Raw genomic sequence first — 24,167 nt, 5'->3', positions numbered from 1 at the left:
ATAAATGGGAATGCACTCACTGCAGGCAGCCTTAAACTTGGAAGATGGTGACATGTCTGCACCCACAGAACCCTGGATCACAGCCATGGGGAGTAACACACCCCTCCCTGATCACTCATCCTATCCAAAATCCTGACCACAACCTGTGGCACCCAAGCAAAATGAGGTGGGGCATACATATATGTGTGATAAACACACACTTCCAGGCTGATCAAACAGTCTGACACACACAAGACCCTCCAAGTGCAGTCAACCATTGCAGAGATCCCAATGCGAAGTATTGGTAGCTATAGGTAAACATATCTGCCCAGGACACACACACCCCACATATCCTATCCCCTACAAATATATCTGGAGCCTGCTTGTCACCCTGATCCTGTCTGACTTATAACACCCAACTGTGGACTGGAAATCAGACCAGGCAGAACATAAATGCACAGAGATTCCACCATTGTAATATATCACCAAGGTGCTGGACCATTTCCACAGCACTAGCAGTCAATTGCTTGTAGGCAAACCCCTCAACAGGCTGGATTGTGCAAAAATGAATAGCATTTGGCCCATAAACCTTGTGTGTTGTGTGCATCATCCATCCTGTATCCCTCTGGTAAATCACTGTGATGATCTGAGGAGGTATGTCACAAGGTACTGAAACAATACATGACAATGTCAAATGGCATATATGACAGATGTCTGCTAAAACAAGCCCTGTAACCCTAGCAACCCATACATTACTGAGAGAAATCATCACAATCATTGTATGGCCCATTGTCCCCACATTTTGATAGGCTATCTCCAGATATCCTGCACCAACAGGTTGAGAGGTATGGCTGTAGCACAAAACAAACCAGACTGGAGTACAACAATCACTGGAATGGAGTTTCACATGTACTATAGAAGTACACACTGGGCATGGTCATACACTTAGAGAAATGTCAGTAGGATCTAGGAATGAACAGGCCTTCCCTAACCAGTGCACTTTCCATTGCCCCACCTTAGCAATCCTGAAGATGTCTGTCACCATAGAAGTCACTTTTGTTAGGCCCAGCCCCCTAAGCTCTGTGACACGTGCGATAACTGCATAACACTACAGTACAAATAACTAGTTAGGTAGGAGTTTTAATCTCACTCCTGGCAAATGTAAATGTGTGTGTGTGTGTGTGTGTGTGTGTGTGTGTGTGTGTGTGTGTGTGTGTGTGTGTGTGTGTGTGTGTGTTAACAACTAAAAGATTTTGGGTCCATTCAAAACAAGTGCACTTCCCCTTTCCCTACTTTAGCAATTCTGCAGATATCAGTCATCTTAGAAGTGCCTTCCATCAAGCCCCATAAGCTCTGCGGCGCATGTGATAAATGCATAACACGAGAGTACAAATAACTAGTTAAGTAGGAGTTCTAATCTCAGTCCTAGCAAATGTAGAAATGTGTGTGACAGTTGTGTGTGCAACACATAGAGAGTTGTGTGTTTGTTTTATAAGTGAAACAGTTTTATGCCATTCCCACCCATGACACTTCATAGTGCCCCACCTTATCAGTCCAGATGATGTCAGTCCCTTATCAGCAACCTTGGCCAGCTGTCAGCCCTGTAAGCTCAGTACTGTTTGTGATAAATGCTTAATACTATAGTAGAAATGACTAGCCTGGTAGGGGCTCTACTCTTGTAGCCAGCAAATGTGTGTGTGGGTATGTATGTTTGTAAGTAGAAGTATCTTGATATGTTTCCCACCCACTGCCCTACATTATCAGTCCTGCTGATGTCATTCCCCATACCAGCATCTTTGGCCAACTCTCAAACCAGTAAGCTCTGTAGCACATGCAGTAACCGTGGTACACTGTGGTACAAATTACTAGTTGGAAAGGTGTTCTCCTCTCACATCTGGCAAGTGTGTGTGTGACTGTTTGTAGGACAAAGTATTTTGATAAATTTAACACCCACTGCACTACTTCCATTAGTCTTACTGATGTCATTCCCTTTACAGGTTCACAAGTGTGTAATAGGTAATGGCCCAGGAGCCTTAAGATGCCTAGCACATAGAAGGGTCCTGCCATTGCACCACCTGATGTTACTTCCCAGTGCCTGTATCAAGTATAGCCACTGCAGTGATTCTTGGATTTAACTGTCTATTACCCCATCCACTCATCAAGATTTCCCTGGAACAGGGTCAGCTAAGTGCTCTGCATGACATGTATGGGAAGTGTATTCCAGGGCATGTGCAGTCTCTTGGTGAGGGACCTGTCCCACCAGCATGTTGTGATGATTGTGGTACTGAAGTAGAGGTCACTACAATGTGTGGTGTGGCTGGATTTATATGTAGCATTTCTAAACCAGCTGGTCAGACATGGCTTTGTAAGTCAAGCACAGATAGCTGCTAATTAGGTGATATGACACAGAGACTAGCCTGGGTCTTCTGAGTCTGTCTGTGTAGGATGTGTGTTTAATGCCTAGTTTTACCAAAGGGGATGATGATGCATTTTGTGGTGTTAAGCTTTTGGCCATGGTTTCCACACCACTCATTGGTCTCAGTGAGGCCTTTCTTTAGGATGTCTGCATCACTTGTGGAGTTCGTGATAGCTCCCAGCTTGCAGTCTTCTGTGAACTTGGTCAGCCAGAGTTCCTTTGTGTTGTGCTGGACTCCCGAGAAGTAGATGCTGGACAGGACACTATCCAGTACTGATCCCTGTGGGACTCCTCTTGTGACTGCTTGCCAGTCTGACTTGTAGTTTGCCACTGTCACACTGTGTGTTCTGTGAACCAATTTGTAAACCACCCACTGATATAGGGGTTGATCCCTAGTTTGTTGGGTTTATCAATAATTGCTGACTGAGGAATGGTATCAGAAACCTTGGCCAGATTGAGGTAGGCTGTATGCAGTGCCTTACTGTCATACACAGCCCTGGTGACTCACTGAAAGACGTCAACCAGGTTGAGCAGGCATGATATGCCATTCACAAAGCCAAACTGTGTGGGGTCCAGAGATAGGAGATCACCCATATCTTGGTCAATCAGGTCCCTGATGATGCATCCATACCCATAAATAGTAGACTTGTCAGGCTAAGGGCCCAATAATCCCCAGGGTTTGTAGATGCTACCCCATTTATGGAGAGGGATGACTGTAGCAGTGTGCCATTTTGGAAGGACAAAGCCTGAGGTGAGGCTGTGACTGATCAGGGCACACAGACGTTGTACCAGGTCTCTTTGTATGTCATGTAGAACACAGCCATGGATATGTTGGGGTTCCATGGAAGCTGTATCCTTGCCTGTTGACAATGCAAATCTAACCTGGCCTTCAGTAATGCTGGGTGCCTGGCATTCATTTGTCACTGTGATTGTCCCCTTGTGGGGGTAGTGAGGGGTAAAGCTGGCACTGAATGTGTTGGCAAGACTGTGGCCAATATCATACCTCCCAACCATACCGAATTACTCAGTTTTTACTGAGTTCTGGGGTCCAAATGAAGGGGTGCCATGATTCCTGAGTGGCATCCCTTAATTTTCGATTTCTTTTTTTAAATTTTCAAGTTTCATGCTGTTTGAGCTGATGTCATCACATGTGCAATGACGTCAGCTCCATCAGGGTTACCAGCCAGTCGGAATTGAGCTCAAGGAGCTCATTTTCACCTGGCCTGGGCTGTTTGGATTATCAGCAGCAGTTTTAAAATGCAAGCGAGCTGGAATGGCAGTCTTGTAATGGATTTATGTTTGGAACGGGGAACAAGGAAAGAATGAAGACTCGGCAAGTAAGGCTGCTTGGATTATCGGCAGCACTTTCAAATGAGTGGGCAGGAACGGTGTTCGGAATGGGGAACAAGGAAAGAATGAAGACTCAGCAAGTAAGGAGTGTGTGTGTGTGTGTGTGTGTGTGTGTGTGTGTGTGTGTGTGTGTGTGTGTGTGTGTGTGTGTGTGTGTGTGTGTGTGTGTGTGTGTGTGTGTGTGTGTGTGTGTGTGTGTGTGTGTGTGTGTGTGTGTGTGTGTGTGTGTGTGTGTGTGTGTTTTGGGGGTGATGTATTTGAATAACAATAAACTTAACTTACCATAACAATGCACATGAGGATTAACTGGTACATCTCTTGGCAATAGAAAATACAAGCAAGAGCAGCCAGTTTGTAAAGAGGCTGACATTTATCTTCTTGATGAATAGTGATCCATGACATGTACTTCTTTTGGTGGGGAAAACAGGCAGTGGTCAAGAAAACAAATGTATGTCACCCTTCTTTACAGTGCTTTTATTTTGTCATTATCCGTCTAAATTCTTACATTTTCTATTTGCTTGGTTCCCCCATATTGCACAACTGCCCACTGTGGCCAGCAAGATCCTTTTCCATTCTCTGAACAGCATGAAGAAGTGGCCAATTAACCACAATGTCCGATTTACAAAATAAACAATTTAAGCTGGAGGGTGCCTATAAATACACATTCTATTCTTTTCCATGCCATTGAGTGCACCATCTGAGTAAGCACTGTGGTAGTAAAGACTATCCAGTGATGGGGCTCCCCAAAGAAACAAACTAGAAAGACTGCAAAAACATATTGCATGGCATGTTGGGAGGTATGCTTTTCTTCTGTATTTTGACCCCTGTTATCTTTAATAGTTGATTCACCCAGATCAGTGTACTAACCTGGTAAACAAAATAACTAAATAAATAAATAAACTGACTCACTTTAGCCTATCCAGTGATGTGGATGAGGCAGTGACACAACCAGAAGGCATGTTATGCTACTGCCACATGTGATGCAGGCAGAACTGAGGGCCACCAGTGGTTTGTATTCACAGTGCAATTATTCTACTCATTTAGTGGCTCTACTTTGTTGAATACTACTTGCAGAAAATTGACACTTCTAGCAGACCACTCACTAGTTACACCAAGATGTGGCAGTTGTCATGTATGTAGGTACTGGTATAGCAACCTCCTTCATCATACAGCATGGATTACACATACCACCAGCTAGTGTCATGCACTTATACCCACTTGCTGTCCTTCATGTAGCACTCTCTGCAGACCTTCTACATGTACTCTAGTCTGTAAGGTACATGCAATGTAGATATGTCTCTCCACTGACAATAGCCATCATTTTAGTGGCATTGTGAGAACCACTGTACCCATAACAGTGCCTGTACATCACTGTTACTTGTTATTTAAATCATATGCATGTTCATGCCTGTCCCACCATCTATCGCTCATCAAAGTGACTGTACTCATATCCCCATCAGTATCGCACTCATTGTTTGCTATCCCATCAAAAAGAAGCCCTGTAAGCAGGAGGCAGGGACTGCTTGAGGTTTACAGTGTGCAATACAGCCTGGATATGTCTCCGGTTACATCTCGCATCCATTTGCACCATGTAGGATTGTGATTCTTTCATTTTTTTGTACTGCAAGCATCAGCTCTATTGAACATTCTCTCCTCCTCAAGCTTTAGCTGCACTACTTGACTTGGTTGATGGACAGGTAGAGTTTGATAGAATATCATCTGCAATAAAAATGTTGGCAAGAACTATTTGCTTTTTGGTAATTTCTCATTTCAGATTCAGATGAATATATTTTTTTAATTTACGTTTGAATTCCAGCATAGGTTTATCATTCTTGAGTTGTTTTCAAGCCTTAGCTGTGCAAGGATTACTCCAGTAACAATGTAAGACAAAAGAGCTTCGGGAGGATCAGTTAGGCGAATAATCTTTTTAGCAGTTTGTACTACACTCTCAGCAGCTCGATTGGACTGTGGATATTGAAGACTTGATGAAGTATGCATAAAGCCATGGTTCTTAGCCAATTGCTTTAACTCTCAAGATATAAACTGTATACCGTTATTTGTAATTAGTTGTATAGGTATGTCATATCTTGTAAGCATTGTCAAATCTGGCAGTAATCTATTGGCCATTCATAGTTAAGATTATTAAATCACACCCATATATTTTAACACACCTGGTGGCTAGAGGTATTCAGGCTCAGCAAAAAGAGCTTAAAATCCCTAGCCACCACCACTTGCGAGCTTTGTCCAGATTTTTTGTGTTAAGAGTTGAGAGCTATGGTGAGAAGTGAGAACAGAATTTGTATTCCCCCATTATTGGCTTTGTTTGTCCAGGTTTTTTGTGCTAAGAGGTTGAGAGCTATGGTGAGTGAGAAGTGAGAATTGAATTTGTATTCCCCCATTATTGGCTTTGTCTAGTTTTTTTGTGCTAAGAGGTTGAGCTGTGGTGAGAAGGGAGAACTGAATTCAATAAATGATAGCCATTAAGTTTCATTCTTCCTATTTTTCAGGAAACTGCTGATTTGGCATAGTGGTATGCTGCTCTGACTGTAGTGCATAGAGTCCTGGGTACAAGACTTGCCAGTGAAATGCATGGTGGTAACACAACATTTTATTCTAGCAACTTTCCAAAATTATGCAAGCAATGTTTAAAATGTGTCCCTGGTGTTTGACCTTTTGTCCCCCTCCCAAAAAAAAACTGAAATTGAAAATAAGTGTGAGAATCTATGCAAGATGCCTATGGCTTACACTACTGTCATTCTATTTATTTATTCTATTTATAGTGTGGGTGTGGAAGTAGACTTTTATGATGGAAATGTTCTGAATTGGGCAGTTTTGTCATTATTGGTTCATGCATTTTGTTTCATTGCCTACAGTACAGCCTACTGGAAAAATGTTCAAACAATACATTTAAAATGTGCTCTGTCTAATAAGTGTGCTGTATTATACAAGGAATATAACTTAATACAGGAAGGTGTATCAAAGAAAAGAACAAATGTATGTTTCTTGTTTTTTGTGCAAGGGGACAATGATTTGAAAACAGCCCAAAGGTAATCTTTATCCACCACTGGCCAGATGCATTTTCTTTGGATGTGGTGTGGGTTTCAATGCTGTTTCAATGAATGTGAGCTTCAAGGGCAGAGAAATTTTAATGCCAAGTCTATTTTCATTGTGAGACAGTATTGCTTTGCTTAGCACATGTTTGTTAGTGTTTGTGCATTGTTGTGCTGCAAAATGTAAAAATAAAATCTAAATAATCATTGTAGAAGTAAAGCAATATGCACACATTAGTATTTAGGGTAAATGGGGCAAAATAGCCAGGTAATGGGACATTGGAATGGCTGCAGGGGGACTCTGGTGCTATATTTCAGTTGTCTGTTCTTCAGTTTGCATTTCAAAGTTGGTATCCCGCAATTCCATTTGAGTGGGTGTGGTTACATAATTATGTATGCAAATTATATGTTAATCAGCATACAGATTTGTACGTATTTTTCATGGGCCTTGTCCAGATTTTTGATGTTTCCCGGTTGAGAGGTATGGCCAATATCTATTGTCTCAGGATAGGAATTAGCATTGTGCAGTAACTCACAGCACTTGTGTTTATTGCTGTGGAAGTTGTTGATATAACTATCAAAGGCTTTTGTGATTGTTGCCAGTGTCTGCTGCAAATCTGCTTTCATAGCTGCCTGTAGGTGATTCCATGAGGGATCTCAAGTTATGTTTGGCTAATAAGGGAGTTCACCAGTCTTGGGACATCACCATTTTCTGCAACAGTGTCCTCCTTCTGTTGTACACTTTAGTAATGTCAGGGGACCAACACAATGGCTTCCAGTGTTTGGAGGACAGTGTCTGTGTTCTGTTGGCTATGGCTAGTACCATGCATCCATGTACATGTTTGTGCAGTGCATATGTGTATGATGTGACAGTCATGCAGCTATTTCCCATTGGCATGGGTGCAGTGAAGTCATCCACCCCTGTTTTTGTGACTGCAATGTCAGCACTGGAGAGGTTTTGATAGATTTTTACCTTTGTGGGGGGTGTGGGTGAGATGTTGAGCTCTATGTTGATTACATCATGTTTGGATCTGACCAGGTAGAGATTGACAACTGTGGTTGAGCAACAGTCCCAAATGTAAGTAATCAACACAGGTCAAAGTTGTTGCATCCTCTACTGGGGGTCAGTATGAGCTGGTCTAGGGCATTGGAATTTATGAATTCCATGAAGTATTTGGCCAGTGTACTGGTGCTTGACTACTTTCCCCAGGTGATGGAGGGGTAGATGAAGTCTCCTACTATGTCAGTGTCGGGTTGGACCTTCATAGATGCTAGGGTGTTGAGGAATGTGCATTGAAAGTCTAGGGACATAGCTGGGGACCAATAGCAAGCTATGGTGGGGATTGCACTATCCCCCAAAGTCAGTTTTACTGGAAGAACCTCTGATGCATTGTGCTCAGATACTAGTCTGGAGGTTTGCATATTCATTATGAATATGGAGACAACACTACCTGTGGAGGTGTGATCCATGTTTTGGTGCTGAAAGCTGTGGAATGTGTCATAGCTTGTTAGTGCATTTCTGCTGTCTGCTGCTGTGAACCACCTCTCCGTTACAGCACAAATGTCAATGTCCTCCACTCCGAGGAGTGCTTTGAGTGACTGAATATTGGCAGGTAGATGTCTACTGTTGAGCAGCATGACCCTCACATTGCATACATGTCTAACTGTTATGGTGGTAATTTTATTTGGAACACTGCCTAATAAGGCACTATAGGAGTGACAAGACACTTATCCTGTACCTGGAAACCTAGGGCTGACAGATTTAGGACATCTCTGGCAAGGCATTGAGGTCTGTCAGTCATGTTATCCCAGGCAGAGAGATACTGGATCCCCTGAGAATGACACACAACACATAAGCCAATGTTTCAGTCAATTATCTGTTGATAGTACTGCAGCATCATTCTGGGTGATGGCAGTATACTAGTCAGGGCTACTGTCACACCTGCCTGGACCACATAATCTGAGTATTCAACCATGTCTCTTGTCGTGTAACCCAGGGAGGTGTGCCTCAGGTCATTCACACCCACATGGATGATGACAGAGTGATACTTGTAGCTGTTGTGGAGTGGTCTGACTGGGTGTGTCATGTGTTGGATGCTGGCACATGATAGACAGTTGGCTGTTACCTCCTCCATAACCAACATAGTGAGTGGGACATCTGTGTGCCACAGTACTGAGTCACCCATGATCACTGTATTGTGCAAGGTGGTCAGCCTTAGGAGCTTAGGTTGAGGGGCACACTGTGTAGGTGACATATGTGTCCTTTGGCATGTGCTATGTCATGGTGTCTGAGTGAGTGTCTGTCTTGCTGGTCTGTGCTGTTTGTGTAAATATCCATTGAGTGCCTCTGTGAAAATGGGTGTGTGGATTTTCAGTGCATGTCAGGGCTGTCATAGTGGGTGTTGTGGCGAGCCATGTGCTCCATATGTGTGGTGCAGGTGTAAATCTCATCCTCTTGATCAGCTAATCCAGTCTTTGCTGGAGAGTGCATAATTCCACATATGGTGATATAAGAGTAACTCTCACTGGTCTGAGTGTTTGGAGTTTAGAGGAGAGGGTTGTCTATGTACATGAGGCAGTTGCAACAGTGCCTTAGAATGGACAGGAGCACTAGGTTAATGGGTAAAAGCACAGAAAACCACACTTCAATCATGCCAGGAGGGGTGGTCATAAGTAGCAAGTACTGGGACTAATTCCATGATTAACAAGTACTGCTGATGGCTCCCAAGTGTGATTCACTTATTGATACAATAACCTGTTGAAGTGCAAAGCTATAATGCTATTTGACATGCAAGCCAGAAAGAACTAGCAAGATGTACGGGAGAAACTGAAGGCAGACTTCCTGCCACCTGTAATGCTTTACCTCAGCTGTGCAGTTATCAGCACCTTTGGGCAGTTGTGAGTCCAGTAAGCTCTGTAGTGCATGCAGTAACTGTGTAACACTATAGTACAAATAACTGGATAGGAAGGGGCTCTAATTTCAATACTGGCAAGTGTGTGTGTGTGTGTGTGTGTGTGTGTGTGTGTGTGTGTGTGTGTGTGTGTGTGTGTGTGTGTGTGTGTGTGTGTGAGAGAGAGAGAGAGAGAGAGAGAGAGAGAGAGAGAATGATGTATTGTGTGGGTTATACCATTTTGACTTGTGTACCACCCTTTACACTTCCCCTCACTCCAATTTAATAGTCCTGTTGAAGTCATTCACCTTAGAAGTACCTTTGGAGTTAGTGAAATTGTATTAGCTCTGTGGCGCATCTGATAACTGTGTAACACTATAGTAGACATAACTAGATAGGCAGGAGTTCTCATCCCAATACTGGCAACTGTGTATGTGTGTGTGTGTGTGTGTGTGTGTGTGTGTGTGTGTGTGTGTGTGTGTGTGTGTGTGTGTGTGTGTCTGTGTACATAATAACATAATATAAATAACTAGAAAGGCACGAGTTCTAATCCCAATGCTGGAAACTGTGTGTGTGTGTGCGTGTGTGTGTGTGTGTGTGTGTGTGTGTGTGTGTGTGTGTGTGTGTGCTTGTGTGAGAATCATGTACTGTGAAGGTCATACTAGTTTGAGTTGTGTACCACCATACTCATCCTAATTTAGTAGTCCTGTTGATGTCATTCACCTTACAAGTACCTTTGGACAAGGAGAAATTGTGTAGGCTCCATGGTGCATCTGATAACTGGGTAACACTATAGCAGACATACTTAGATAGGTAGGAGTTCTAATCTCAATACTGGTGTGTGGGTGTGTATGTATGTGCCTGTGTGGATTACATCTTGTGTGGCTGATACCATTTTGATGTGTACCATACATGGCAATTGACCACCCCCGATGCCATTACTTTTTATAGTGTGGTAATGGCATCTGCCTCACATGCAGCAAGTCAAACCATTGTGCAGGCCATACCAGTCCTCTGTACAGATGTGTCTGGAACATCCAGATGTTTGGAACTTATTAATGCTCTGTCTGCCTTAACAATGCCCATGTATGTGATACAGTTGCCAAATAGGCCACAGTGAGTGTAGTGACACATATGGCAGCATCAGGTATCATACCTGACTGAAACAGCATACTGATACAAGTCTGCTACCCTCACACTTGTCCAGGCTTGTAGGTACAATACATGAGTCCAGATGCTTGGTTTTACAAGTAAATTGTTCATGTCATGGGTCACATTAAAGGTTTGGAAAGGTATGGACTGACATATTGTCATCTCAATCAATATATATCAGAAACAAATTGCATCTTAACAGGTGTGTGTATACATTTTATATCCACTGTATAGCAGTAATGTTTCACACATGTCCCTACCTTAGTCAGTTTGTCCAATACATTTTGCTGGTGTCTGTCCAGACATCTTGCACTAACAGATTGTGATGTATGTTACAGGAATGTTACATTCTCTTCAGATAGGCCCCTGTGGTGACCACTGTGATGTAATACAATTAATCCCCCCACAAGTGAACATGCACATAAAGCAATATGGCTATTAGTCATAGCTGTGTGCATAGTAACTTGCATGCCCTCCACATGCCTGGGGTATTGCCAAAGCACAACTGAACAATTCCATACTCACTAGCTTCAGGCCACTGTATGCAGACCAGAGTGACTTATGTAGTTGTGGGACAGAGGGTCCTGTGATGTGTTTCCCTGTTAGTGTCTACCAGGTGCAATGTCACATCACTGCCAGGAGACCTTTTCACCAGTGGAATGCAACCTGATAATGAAAGTCATAATACAGAGCCACACAGTGCTGTTGGGTCAATGCCAGCAATATCAGATTGAGAGTATCACCCTGTGGGATGACTCTGTCCACAGGGTAAATTAGGTGTGTCTACATGCACTTACACATGAGCAAGTGCGGCAGCATCTCAGTGATGTGACATTGCACCTGGTAGACACTAACAGGGAAACACATCACAGGACCACATACATTTGGCAATAGAATGTCCAGTATCTGCACATGTACCTTGAATACCAGTAGTCAACACTCACAACCATACCAGTAGCCACCACTAACAACAACACCATACCCCTGTAATCTATCAGCACAGTATCAGCTTGCATTGTACTCGTGTTCCTGATGAGTCATGTTGCCCACAGTGAGAGCAAGTTGTTTGCATAATCCATCATTCCTCATTCAAGTCTGTGTAAATAGATGACATTAGCCATCTTCCATGCGGATGGTGTGTGGATGGTGCTGTGGCTTGGTGTGACTACAGTGTGTAATGCAACTGGGAGCACATGCCTGAGTTCATGTAGGATGCAGACAGGGATGATATGATATCCTATGGATACTTACATCTGTTGCCTTTCAGTATGCAATATGTACCTGCTCACTGGTGATGAGGGGAGGGGTGTGGGTGCAGTACATATCCACCTATAGTGATGCTAAGCCGGGGGGATGTTTGCCCTATCTCTATTTGTATCCGGATGCTTGTAGCTATGTTGGGTGTGTATGTGATCTGATTGTCCACCATTACAGGTTGGGTTGGTATGTTGCCTTCAAGATTGCAGACATATGGGAAGATGGCCTTGTGATTGCCCATGGTGGATGTCTCCAATTTGTACCCACAGTTAGCCTTAGATTAATCCACCTGTGACCTTATATGCTTGTTCAGACAATGGCTGACTTGATACCAGGTTGGTTCCTGCCCCTACTTTGCCCTGTACAGCCACTATAGGGGCCAAGTCTGTGGTTTTGTAATGCTGCTGTCCAGCAAAGGGGATTACTCTATGTCGGTGGAGGCAGGTATGACAAATTAGGTATTGCTGAGTCAATACAGCCATATATGTGTTCAGTCAGTTATTTGTAGTGGGTATGGCCACAAAGTCATAACATAGCTGGACACCTCTCCAATTTAGTAATGATAATCATGCTTATTGTACTAACCATGGCTGTGTCAGGGCAATGCAACAACCAGTAGCTGTAGAAATGTCACTCTCTTGGGTGCACAGTAACTAAGATTACACACATGTACAACATGTACAGCTGTTTTAACTGACATTTTGCATCTCATGTCTGTATTCATGAGGTGGACACATACACCTACTCATACTGACATGCATAGCTAATACCTCACATACATGTCTGTTCTATGTCAGTATGGCACACTAAATTCACACTCTTGCTGTGCAGTCATCCCTCTCAACCTGTTACAGCAGGACATCTGTAGGATGCCATGCATACATGGGTGCAATAGGACAAAATCAGTGACAGTGTCTCATTATTGCTGTAACATACTTGAGTCAGTCAATAGCACAGTAGCCTTTGCACTGACAGGCATCCCCTGGAGGATGTCCAACAGTCATATGGCAGGAAGAGGGGGGAAAGGCTAGGAGGGTGGCACTGAGGGCCAGAATTGTTAATGTTGGCAGTATGAGTGGTATAGGGACCAGGCTAGCTGATATGATGGCCAGGGGATGGTTGATATATTGTGTGTGTGCAAGACAACACATGGAAGGGGATTATGGCTGGGTGTATGGCAGGCAGGTCACAACTGTGCTGTCAAGGTGTGGACTGAAGGTGGAAGGGAGTAGGGCTTCTACTGAAGGAACAGTATGCCAAGAGTGTTTTTGAAGGATGGCATAAGTGTCTGATAGAGTGATGTTTCTGAAGCTGTACGCTGATGGTGCAATGATGACTATTGTTAGTGCATATGCTATGCAAGTTGGTTGTGTGAATGATGAGAAAAAGAAATGTGATGTCATTTGGATAACATGGTGATGACCATATCCAAGGGTGACAGACTGGTCATTGCAGCAGATGTCAATGGGTATGTTGCTGAAGGGAACAGAGAGGATGGGGAATTGATGGGTATGTATGGTGTTAAAAGAACTGGAGATGGTGAGATGGTAGTGGAGTTTGCAAAAAGGATTGACATGGCTGTGGTGAATAAGCACTATAACACAAGGGAGGAGCATAGGGTGACATACAAGAGTGGAGTAAGATGCACACAGGTGGAATATATCCAATGTAGGAGGGTCAGTTTGAAGGAGATTGGAGACTGTAATGTGGTGAAAGGGGAAAGTGTATTTAGGCAGCAGAGAATGTTAGTATGTGAGATGATGTTGGTGATCGAGATGAGAAGGAGTGTGGGGACAGCACCAAGGATCAAATGGTGTGAATTGGAAAAGTGTGCTTGTGAGGTGGAGTTCAGGGAAGAGTTGAGACAGGCACTGGGTGGCAGTGACAATCTAACAAATATCTGGTTAAGTACAGCAAAGCTGGTAAGGGAGACAGCTAGATGGGTGCTTGGGGTGATATGTGGATGGAGGAACCAGTACAAGGACACCTGTTGGTGGACTGAGGAAGTACTAGACAGTATACAGAGACAGAGATTGGGGAAGGAGTGGGATTGTCAGAGAGATGAGGAAAGTTGGCAGGTGTATGAGGAGATGATGTGCATGGCAAAGAGAGAGGTGGCAAAGGCTGAGGACAGGCATATGAAGAGTTCAATGACAGGTTGGACATTAAGGAGGGATGAAAGGAATTGTACCGACTGGCTGGACAGATGCACAGAGCTAGGAAAGATGTGCAGCAGATAAAGTTGATAAAGGATGATGATGTATATGTACTCACAAGCAAGGAGAGTGTGTTGAGCACATGGGCAGTGTACTTTGAGAGGCTGATGAATGAAGAGAATGAGACAGAGAAGGTTGGATGATGTGGGTATGGTGAATCAGGAAGTCCAATTGCTTAACAAGGAGGATGGAAGGATATCTATGAAGAGGATGAATACTGGCAAGCCTGTTGGTTCACATTACACACCTGTGGAAGCATGGGGTTGTTTAGGGGAAATGGTAGTAGTGTGTTAGCCAGACTGTTTACTGATATATTGGGAAGTGTGAGGTTGCATGAGGAGTGGAGAGAAAGTGCTTGGGTACAGTGTTAAAAATGAGGTTGATGTGCAGAGCTGTGATAACTACAGAGGGATAACATTGACCAGTCACAGCATGAAGTTATGGGTAAGAGTAGTGGAAGCTAGGTTACACAGGTAGGTGAGGAGTATTGGTCAGCAGTATGGTGTCATGCATGGAAAGGGCACTACTGATGTGATGTTTGCTCTGAGACTGTTACTGGTGGAATACAGAGAGGGTCCGGCATTGCTCTGTGTCTCTCTGGACTTATGGAAAGCATATGACAGGGTGCCTAGACAGGAGTTGTGGTATTGTATGATGAAGTCATGAGTGGAAGAGATATATGTAAGAGTGGTACAGGATATGTACAAGAGTGATGTGACAGCATCGAGGTCTGCATTGGGAATGATGGATGTGTTTAAGGTGGAGGTCAGATGACATCAGGGATCAGCTGTGAGCCCTTTCTGATTTGCAGTAGTGATGGACAGGTTAACAGACAAGATCATACAGGAGTCCCCGTTGACTATGTTGTTTGCAGATGACATTGTGATCTGTATTGAGAGTAGGGAACAGCTTTTGGAGACCCTGGAGAGGTGGACATATGTTCTAGGGAGGAGAGGAATAAAGGTCAGCAGCACTAAGACAGAATATTTGTGTGTGAATGAGAGGGGGGATAGCAGAACATTGAGGATGCATAGAGTACAGTTGGCAAAGGTGGATGTGTTCAAATGATTCAACATTTCAGAGTAATGAGGACTATGAAAGACAGGCAGGGAAGAGAGTACAGGCAGGATGAAGAGGGTGGAGAAGAGTGTTAGGAGTGATATGTGACAGACAAGTACCAGTAAATGTGATATGTAAGGTCTACAAGAGGGTAGTGAGGCCACCTATGTTATATGGGTTGGAGACAGTGGCATTGACAAAAAGGCATGGGTCACAGCTGCACATGGCAGAGTTACAGATGTTATGATTTGTACTGGGTGTGACAAAGGTGCACAAGTTTAGCAATGTGTATAGGACAGGCTCAGGCCATGTTGGACGGATATGAGACAGTTTTGGATAGGCAGCATTACATATCTTTTTTCAATTACTGATCATGAAGTATTTTTAAATACCTTTATAAAGTAGACTTCACATTTTTTGCTTTATGTGATGAAGTTCTGGTGATCTGGGATGAAAGCGCTCATCGTTTTTTATGTGGATTGTAATAAAAATGTGTTATTGCACTTGGACTGTTCCTGTTTTCATTGAGCAAGTTTCTTCAATTGCAAGTGGGGATTTTTTGCTTCCTGTATGGCCCTGTGTATATCAATGTAATGACAAGAGGTTTGCCTGTTATGTTTGGTCTGTTCCTCAGACAGGTGTTGTCCTTGGCAAATCAGTAGCATACTCTGGTGATTGCAATCAGTACATGCCAACATCCATTTCTGTTTCAGACTTTATATCCCTCAGAAAAGATATGTTACAGCAAAGCCTGTAACACCAGCAATTTTCTCAGTGTATAACAGTAATATTTCAAGTATGGCCATGTTTTTTGGCCTCTGTCCCAAATTATGTCAGGCTTGGTAAAGATGCCATACAGTAGGAGGTTGATAGGTAGGGTCTACCATTATTTTGTTCTGTCATTCCTGCTGAGGGGAAAGGGTGGACAACATGTGGGACTCTTTACATTCAAGAGGTTGGTGTATGGAGAATGCTCTTAGATGCCCTTGTAACATATTTTATGTGGAGGAGAGTGACAGGTGTTTTAAAAGTAAGCTGTTAGAACATGTGAGACATATTACTGATGAGGAAGAAGACAGTTCTATAGCTGTACATTTCAATAATTCCCACCATGGGGGTAGTAGTCATGAAAGAAGATTTGTTATGCACAGAATCAGTTTAAATTCTTAAATGTGATACTTTATCCCCTAGGAGGTTAAATTAGTTGTGTAATTGCAGGCGGTGTATCTACATGTAATTAAGTGTAGTGGGTTACAAGGTACCGCTTTGGTAAAAGTCTGTTTCTCAGTTTGGTCAAACAGTCATAAAAGAACAATTATGTACAGAATCAATGTATGTTTTTAAATGTGATACGTTATCCCCTAGGGGGTTGACTGAGGAGTGTAATTGGAGGCTGTGTATTTAAATGTATTTAAGTGTTAATTGCTTCTTCTAATTAAGGCAAGTATTTCTTGTAATGTGTTACTCATTGAAGGCTCTGGCAAAGACATCAGAGTAAAATGAACTTGTGTGAATTACTGGCTGTTTGTATTTTTGTTTACTATCTTCACTCATTGTAGTTGTGCTGCTAAGAGGTTACTATAAATGTCTGGCCATTGTGTATGGTCTATCATGGTTTTGTACCAGCATACTGTCCACTTATTATTTGGACAGAGGTGGCAGATGTAAGTGTCATGGGTCCTTTCTTATCCAACTGTGCATGCTGCCCCAGTTATGGGTGGACTGTCAGAAGCATATGTTTGTATGGGCATTTAGAGACATGTGCAAATATATATCATTTTATACCGACACACACAGACACACACACACACACACACACACACACACACACACACATATATATATATATATATATATATATATATATATATAGTTACACTTTATAATCTCGAAATACTGAAATGTCGAATTTCAGTATTTCGAGACTATAAAGTCGAAAGTGCAGTTATGCAAAACTGCATAATAGCGAATGTGGAAATGTTGTTTATTACGTTTGTGGCTTGAAAGTTCACAGTTGTAAAGTTTCGGGTTTTTGATTTTTCGGTTTTATAGTCTCAAGATACTGAAATTCAATATTTAATTATTTCGAGATTATAAAGTGAATATATATATATATATATATATATATATATATATATATATATATATGGTACTAATCTATGAACTATGAACTATATATATATATATATATATATATATATATATATATATATATATATATATATATATATATATGTATATATATATATATATATATATATATATATATATATATATATATATACACACGTCAGTATTTCATGGTACTATATCTGTATATCATTATACATATATAAGTATCTCCACACATTTCTATCTATCTCTCTCTATATATGTAAATATGTTTTTTCATGTATATAATTGTAGATAACAACAGTGTATTTCCTATTGTAAACTGACTGTACTGCATGATATGTTGTAAATAAACATCCTAGCATTTCACAGCTAAGATGGCCTAGTAGTAAATTGCTGTGATTATGGTGTGCAGTGTCCTGGGCTCAAGACTGAGCTCAGCTGATTATTTTATTGCTGGCCAGAAGAAGGGCTGCTGGATACAGAGTGATTGAGGCAATTTTAAGCAGTTGTAAGTGGGTTTTAGTGGGTTTGCAAAGTGCTAAGTGGCAGTAAAACATGGTTAAACCAATAGGCGCTTAAACTGTTTAGGCTACATTTACACACATGCGCAAATATGCTTAGAAGAGCTAACTACTGGTTATCAATCACATTTAAGCAATGTGTAAACCTGCTAAGCATAGCTCAGCCCTAGTAACCATTGCTCACATTCCAGTCTCATAAAATAGCAGATAATGACATAATGTAATGTTTATTTAATTTCCTGTACATAACATGCTTTTATGTGCTCTCATTACAGTAGCAAGGGGTGGGATTATACTTACAGAACACTTAGGTATACATGGGTAGTATCACATGTTTTTTTTTTATTTATTATTTTTTATACATGGGTAGTATCACATGTTATATGCACTCACACTTGCATGGTACACCAGCTACAGTACACTGGTTGATGAATATGATTCCACATATATTGTATTATGAAATTAGTACTGTTGACACTGCTTTTCCATGTAAAATTAGATTACCTGTTGTAGTACTCCAACCATACACCTCTGCATTTAGAGCTGGGACTCTGAGTACTACAGTATCTTGTTCATGGTGTTTCAGCTCTATGTTTTTATGTATCTCCTATTGGATAGTAATATTATATTATATTAACTGTAGAGTACTGTTTTATGCACATCTCAGTGAGGACTGCTGTCATGTAGCAATGGCATACATTTCAGTTTCAGACTTCTATTCCTCAAGACATTCATCCTAATGCATAACATGTTTGCTGTTCACTTCCTGTCTGTCCTCTGTGCAGATGTGCAGATGTCAGGTATTGCTAAGGCCATACAACTATGTAGGTGCCTACATTGTTTTGTGCTGTGGGCCTGGGCATGGCTGCTAGCGCCAACAAATGGGACGTGCTTCATGTGGGCCTTGGCCCTATTACTTGCCTATGTGAGGGACATTACAGAGGTAGTAGGCTGGCTACAGATTCACAAACAGTAGGTGGGAATACTTTACAGGACAGGAGATCTGGAGACAGCACAACAACATGAGGGACATATCTCCAGAATTGTGAACAGATTCTATGTCATCATCAGTGCTGTTATACACATGGTGGGTTGATAGGTTGACAGGGTTTGTGTGGACATGCATTTCATGAGTGACTTCACGTCTGACAGTGATATGTCTCTGACATACCTCTCCACTGGCATGCTGTCCACAGATTGAACACATGTTTGCCTGTTATGTTTTGTCTGTTAACCAGACAGTTGTTGTCCTTGGAAAATCAGTCAGGGACTCTGATTAATGTAGTCAATAAATACTAAAATCCACTGGTATTACTGCCTTCATATTCCTCATAAAGGATATGTTACAATAAACCCAGTAACATTAGCAACTGTCTAAACGTCTGTCAGCAATATGTCCAAACTACGCCTGTGTTTCTATCTCTGTCCCCAAATGATCTCAGGCTTTGTCCAGATGTCATGCACTATGAGGCTCAGATGTATTTAGAAGCGTTATTTCTTGCCTTCATTCCTCCTACCATTCCAGTGATGTATATATATATGGAGCAGCTAATGTTACAATACGTTACCATTACTCAGGAACTGATTAAAACATTGGCGACCAAAAACAGCGTTACAGTGAGTAATGTTATTTCGGAAGGCTCTAATGAGAGCTTGGATGTTACTATAACTGATTCTATGGCCGAACTGTATACTTTGCATACTCCTCCGTCTACAAGCGCTTTGAATTTAGGCGCCAACTGTGACACTGGATCTAACAACAACGCTCCGGTTGGTGGGGTTCAGCGGAAGCACAACACGGTTATGAAAAAACATTCCAAATTGTGTTTTTCATCCTTGTTTGAGCCGCTGAAGATTACCGTGAGAGGTTCCGCCGTTAGAGCAGACGGAAGTGGAATTGGTCTTAAAAAGAACAGTTTATCCATTTGGATAAGACACTGAGGCGGTTCAAGTCGCTACAAATGGACAATGTGTTTTTGGAGAGATCAATTGAACTCAAACAAGTGCCCAAGGGTTTGCGTGTTTTCCGGCTCCCCATGGGTTTCGAATTAGGAACGGATATGTTCGATGAACTCCTTCAAGTTTTCGACAATGCAGGTATAGAGCTCATGAAGCTTATCATTCGTAACAATAATGCAAAGTTAGTTAAATATAAAGAAGAGCTTGAGTTATTAAACACTAGCATTACCAAAGATCTTATGTTTGAATTTAACAAACAAAAGTATGATTCCATTATTAATGAGGCTGAAAAGTTTGTTAACAAAGGCCTTGATGTTAAATTGAATAAACTTAACAGAGACAAAGTTGACTATGCAGCGAAAAGAGCATATACACATTTTAGATCGTACAAGTTGCTTTGTGAAAGATCTAATGTTCATGCAGGACATCATGTATTTAATTCAGTTAACATGTATGAAGATAATGGAGATACTGACATGGTTACAGTTGATGAGCAAGATGATGTTTTTTTAGAGCCTCAGCCTGTGAGGCGTTCAGAAAGGATTCGCGAGAGACAGTTCACCAACAGAGGAGCTTATTCCAGCAGGGGCAGAATGCCCGACAAATCCAATGGACAGACCAGACAGTATGTGAGGAGGTGACATTATTCAACGAACGTGACGCTAACATTATTAACAACAGTGACTGTATAGAGGTTAATGAGAATAATTCAAGTGTACTTAATCATGATGAAGTTAACAGTTGTCCTGTTGCCGCTGGAGGGACCAACACCACGCTTAATGACACTAGATATTATGTTGGTATTGACAATAACTCTGTTCCTGGTGGACAAAGTACTGACAGGTTGAATATTGAAACTGAACAGCATTGTATTGTCACCAGACGGGGCAATTTTTGCATGTACAACTATAGTGATATGGTGCTTAATGAAGACTTTACCAGTTTGTTTTTTAAAGGGTTTTCATTTGTCCCTACTTTCAAACATGATATAGCTAAAATCTTGATGTCCTTGAAACTTTATTCTAGGGAACTTAATTTGAAAATGTTTTTTGCAAAACAGGGAGAACAAGCTATGTACTATACTCCGCAACTTAAGAGGAAGAGTACATTTATTCCCCCATACAATCACAATGTCTATTTGTTTGAACAAATTTGTGAAACTTTTTTGAGGAGACATCTCAAGTCTAACCTTTCCTACAAAGACAATCTTACACAAGGGGAAAGGTTTTGTCTAATGGAGTTAACTTCCAAAAATGATTATAGAGTAATGAAGCCAGACAAGGGGGGAGGAGTAGTCATTATGACATCCATTGACTACACCAGTGGGATGCAGGAACTGCTTAATGACACCAACACATACTTGAAAGTATCCAAGTATGATGTTTATAAAGCATACACTAGATTAGATTGGCAGATTTATGAGTGGCTTATGGAGGGAATATTAGACAAGGCAGAATATGAATATCTTGTCGTTAATTCACCTGTTATTCCCTCCATATTTGGTATACCAAAGATTCACAAATCTATGGTCAACCCCCCCTTTCGACCTATTGTTTCTGCCAAAAGGTCTAAAACAGAAACACTGGCTTCTTTTGTTGATTACCATTGTAAAGAAATTTGCTTAAAGGTACCCCAAGTTATCAAGGATTCCTGGCATTGCTTAGACATTATTAGGAACACGGTATGGGATGATAAATATATTTTTTTGACAATTGATATCATTAATTTATTTTCAGTCATCCCCAATGAAATAGGTTTGAACATGTTTCGAAACAGTTTGGGGCGACTATCCACTCTTCATACAGTAAAACAACATTTGTTGGTGGATCTTTTAGAAATGGTCCTTAACAATAACTATATCCATTTCGAGGGGGACTATTACAAGCAAACCACAGGTGTGGCAATGGGTGCAAAGTGTGCCCCATTGTATGCGAATCTGGTCCTAATAGACTGGGAAAGGGAAGTTATTGATACCTCCAGATTTCAAAAAGACATTGCATTATATGTACGCTTTTTAGACGACATATTGATTTTCTGGAAGGGTAGTGAAAATGACATTGATGAATTTGTCGGAACCCTAAACACTAGTACATCTTTTTTAAGGTTTACACACAATATACAACGAGAGAGATGTGAATTTCTTGATATTTTGTTATTGAAGGATACGACAAGCCACACATTAGTTTCTAGTATATTTCGTAAAAAAACATATTCAAATTCCTTCCTCCACTTTGAAAGTTGTCACCCTTACTTCCAAAAAAAGAACATTGTAAAGGGACAGATGGTGAGACTATCCAGGCTAATTAGTGACATCTTATTTGAGAAAGAATTGGTTATGTTGATTAACATGCTACAAGAGAGAGGATATCCCCTTGAGGTTCTTAATAGGACCAGGGAGGAAATTGTAGTGAAGAGACAAACTATTTACAAACCCATTTTGACAGCAGGGTTATCAGTTACTAACAGCCAGGAGAAAGTGAACAAGGTTGGTCACTCCATGATTTTGCCATATAATGAGGACAGCGCTAACATCATACAAACTGTCCAAGACATATGGGCAGGGACAATTTCAATGGAGACCATTACCGTATTGGGTGTCTCACCATCATTTATTTTCAGTAGAGGCAGAAATCTAAAAGAACTCATGGAGAGTGCTGATTCACAGCGCCCTTACAAACACTGCATGATGAATAAATGTGGGTTTTGCAGTACTTGTAAATATATCAATAACAGCCCATATGTGACAGTACACAATTTTAACAGGTCGATTCCCAGTCCAGGCCTTGTAAATTGCAACACTAAAATGGTGGTCTACTTGGCCACCTGTTTAAGTTGCACCTCCTTCTACGTGGGTAAAACCACGAGGAAGTTGAGGCTTAGAATAATGGAACATGTAAGGGATATTAGGAACAAAAAAACTACCAACGCACTTTACATGCACAGTAGGACATGTAGGGACTTTAAGAGATTTTTGTTTTTCATAATTGATAGAATTCCCTATAAGGAAAATGGTGGTGATGACAAAATTTTGCTTGAGGTAAGGGAGTGCTTGTGGCAATTAAGACTCAATGCATCAAAACCACCAGGAATAAACGAACACGTATCCTTAGCCAGCATGGAGTTTTTGCATACTGTTTGTGAAACATCTAAAAACATTCTGCAAGTTGTTTCATTTACTACTAAAAGTATTTACCAAAAGTATTTATTAAGTTTATGTGTGTAGATTAATACAGATTTTAATTTTTATACTGTATAGACAAAGTATGGCACAACTATTTACTAGTAGAATTTTAATAATTGTTGGTTATATTACAGCCATATATATTTTTTTAAAAAAAGATCTGATTAACCATTTTACAATTGATGCTGTTTGGAATCTTACAGTGTTGATTGGTGGGTTAAGGAGGTGTATGCATTATGTTTTGTTATTTAAATTCAAAACACCTATTGTCAAGTAACTCTGATGATGCCCTTGTGAGAAGGGAGAAAGCGCTTAGTTACTTCTGTTACTTTTAATAAAGACGCTGGTTGACGATTTATGGTACTGGTTGCTGCTTATTTTGTTGGGACGACAGAGGGTAGCAGTTCTTCACTTGGTTTATTTTAAAGACCCTCAGACATGTTACAGGGAAGAGGCCATAGATATCAGCCCTGAGCCTGTACATTCTGAGGTGAACTGTACATTTGAGAGGTCTGTGCATGTCTGGCAATTGTTGAGAGACTGTTGGGATTGTGTACACATGTCATGGGCACATGTTATTTGGGCTGTGTATGGAGGGGGTAGATGTAAGTGTTATGGCTCCTTTTTTATCTGACTGTGCATGCTGCTCCAGTGTCTGCTGGTCTATTGGCTGTATGCCTTTGTAGCAGCAGACTGAGATGTGTCCTGTACCATGGTCAGGATTCAGACTACACTGAGAATCTGACCGCTATATGTAGGGGTAGTGTGTAACTGGAAAACTATTATGTATTTCTTCACTCAGTCCATATACTCTACTGTTCACCTGACCTACCTGTATGTGACTGTGGTGGAATTGGTTGTGGGTATGCACTTTCATACTGGTGTCTGATTTTTGGTGCTGTAACATCCCTGTCGTGCCTGACATCCCAAAGGGGGGATGACAACACATTCATTGACACTGAGTCTAAGGCCATGGCTTTGACACCAGTTATTTGTCTCAGTGAGGCCTTTCTGTAGGATG

Source organism: Protopterus annectens, chromosome 3.part0, assembly GCF_019279795.1.
Source record: "Protopterus annectens isolate FY-2018-M chromosome 3.part0, PAN1.0, whole genome shotgun sequence".
NCBI classification, from domain to species: domain Eukaryota; kingdom Metazoa; phylum Chordata; order Ceratodontiformes; family Protopteridae; genus Protopterus; species Protopterus annectens.
This window is presented reverse-complemented; position numbering follows the sequence as displayed.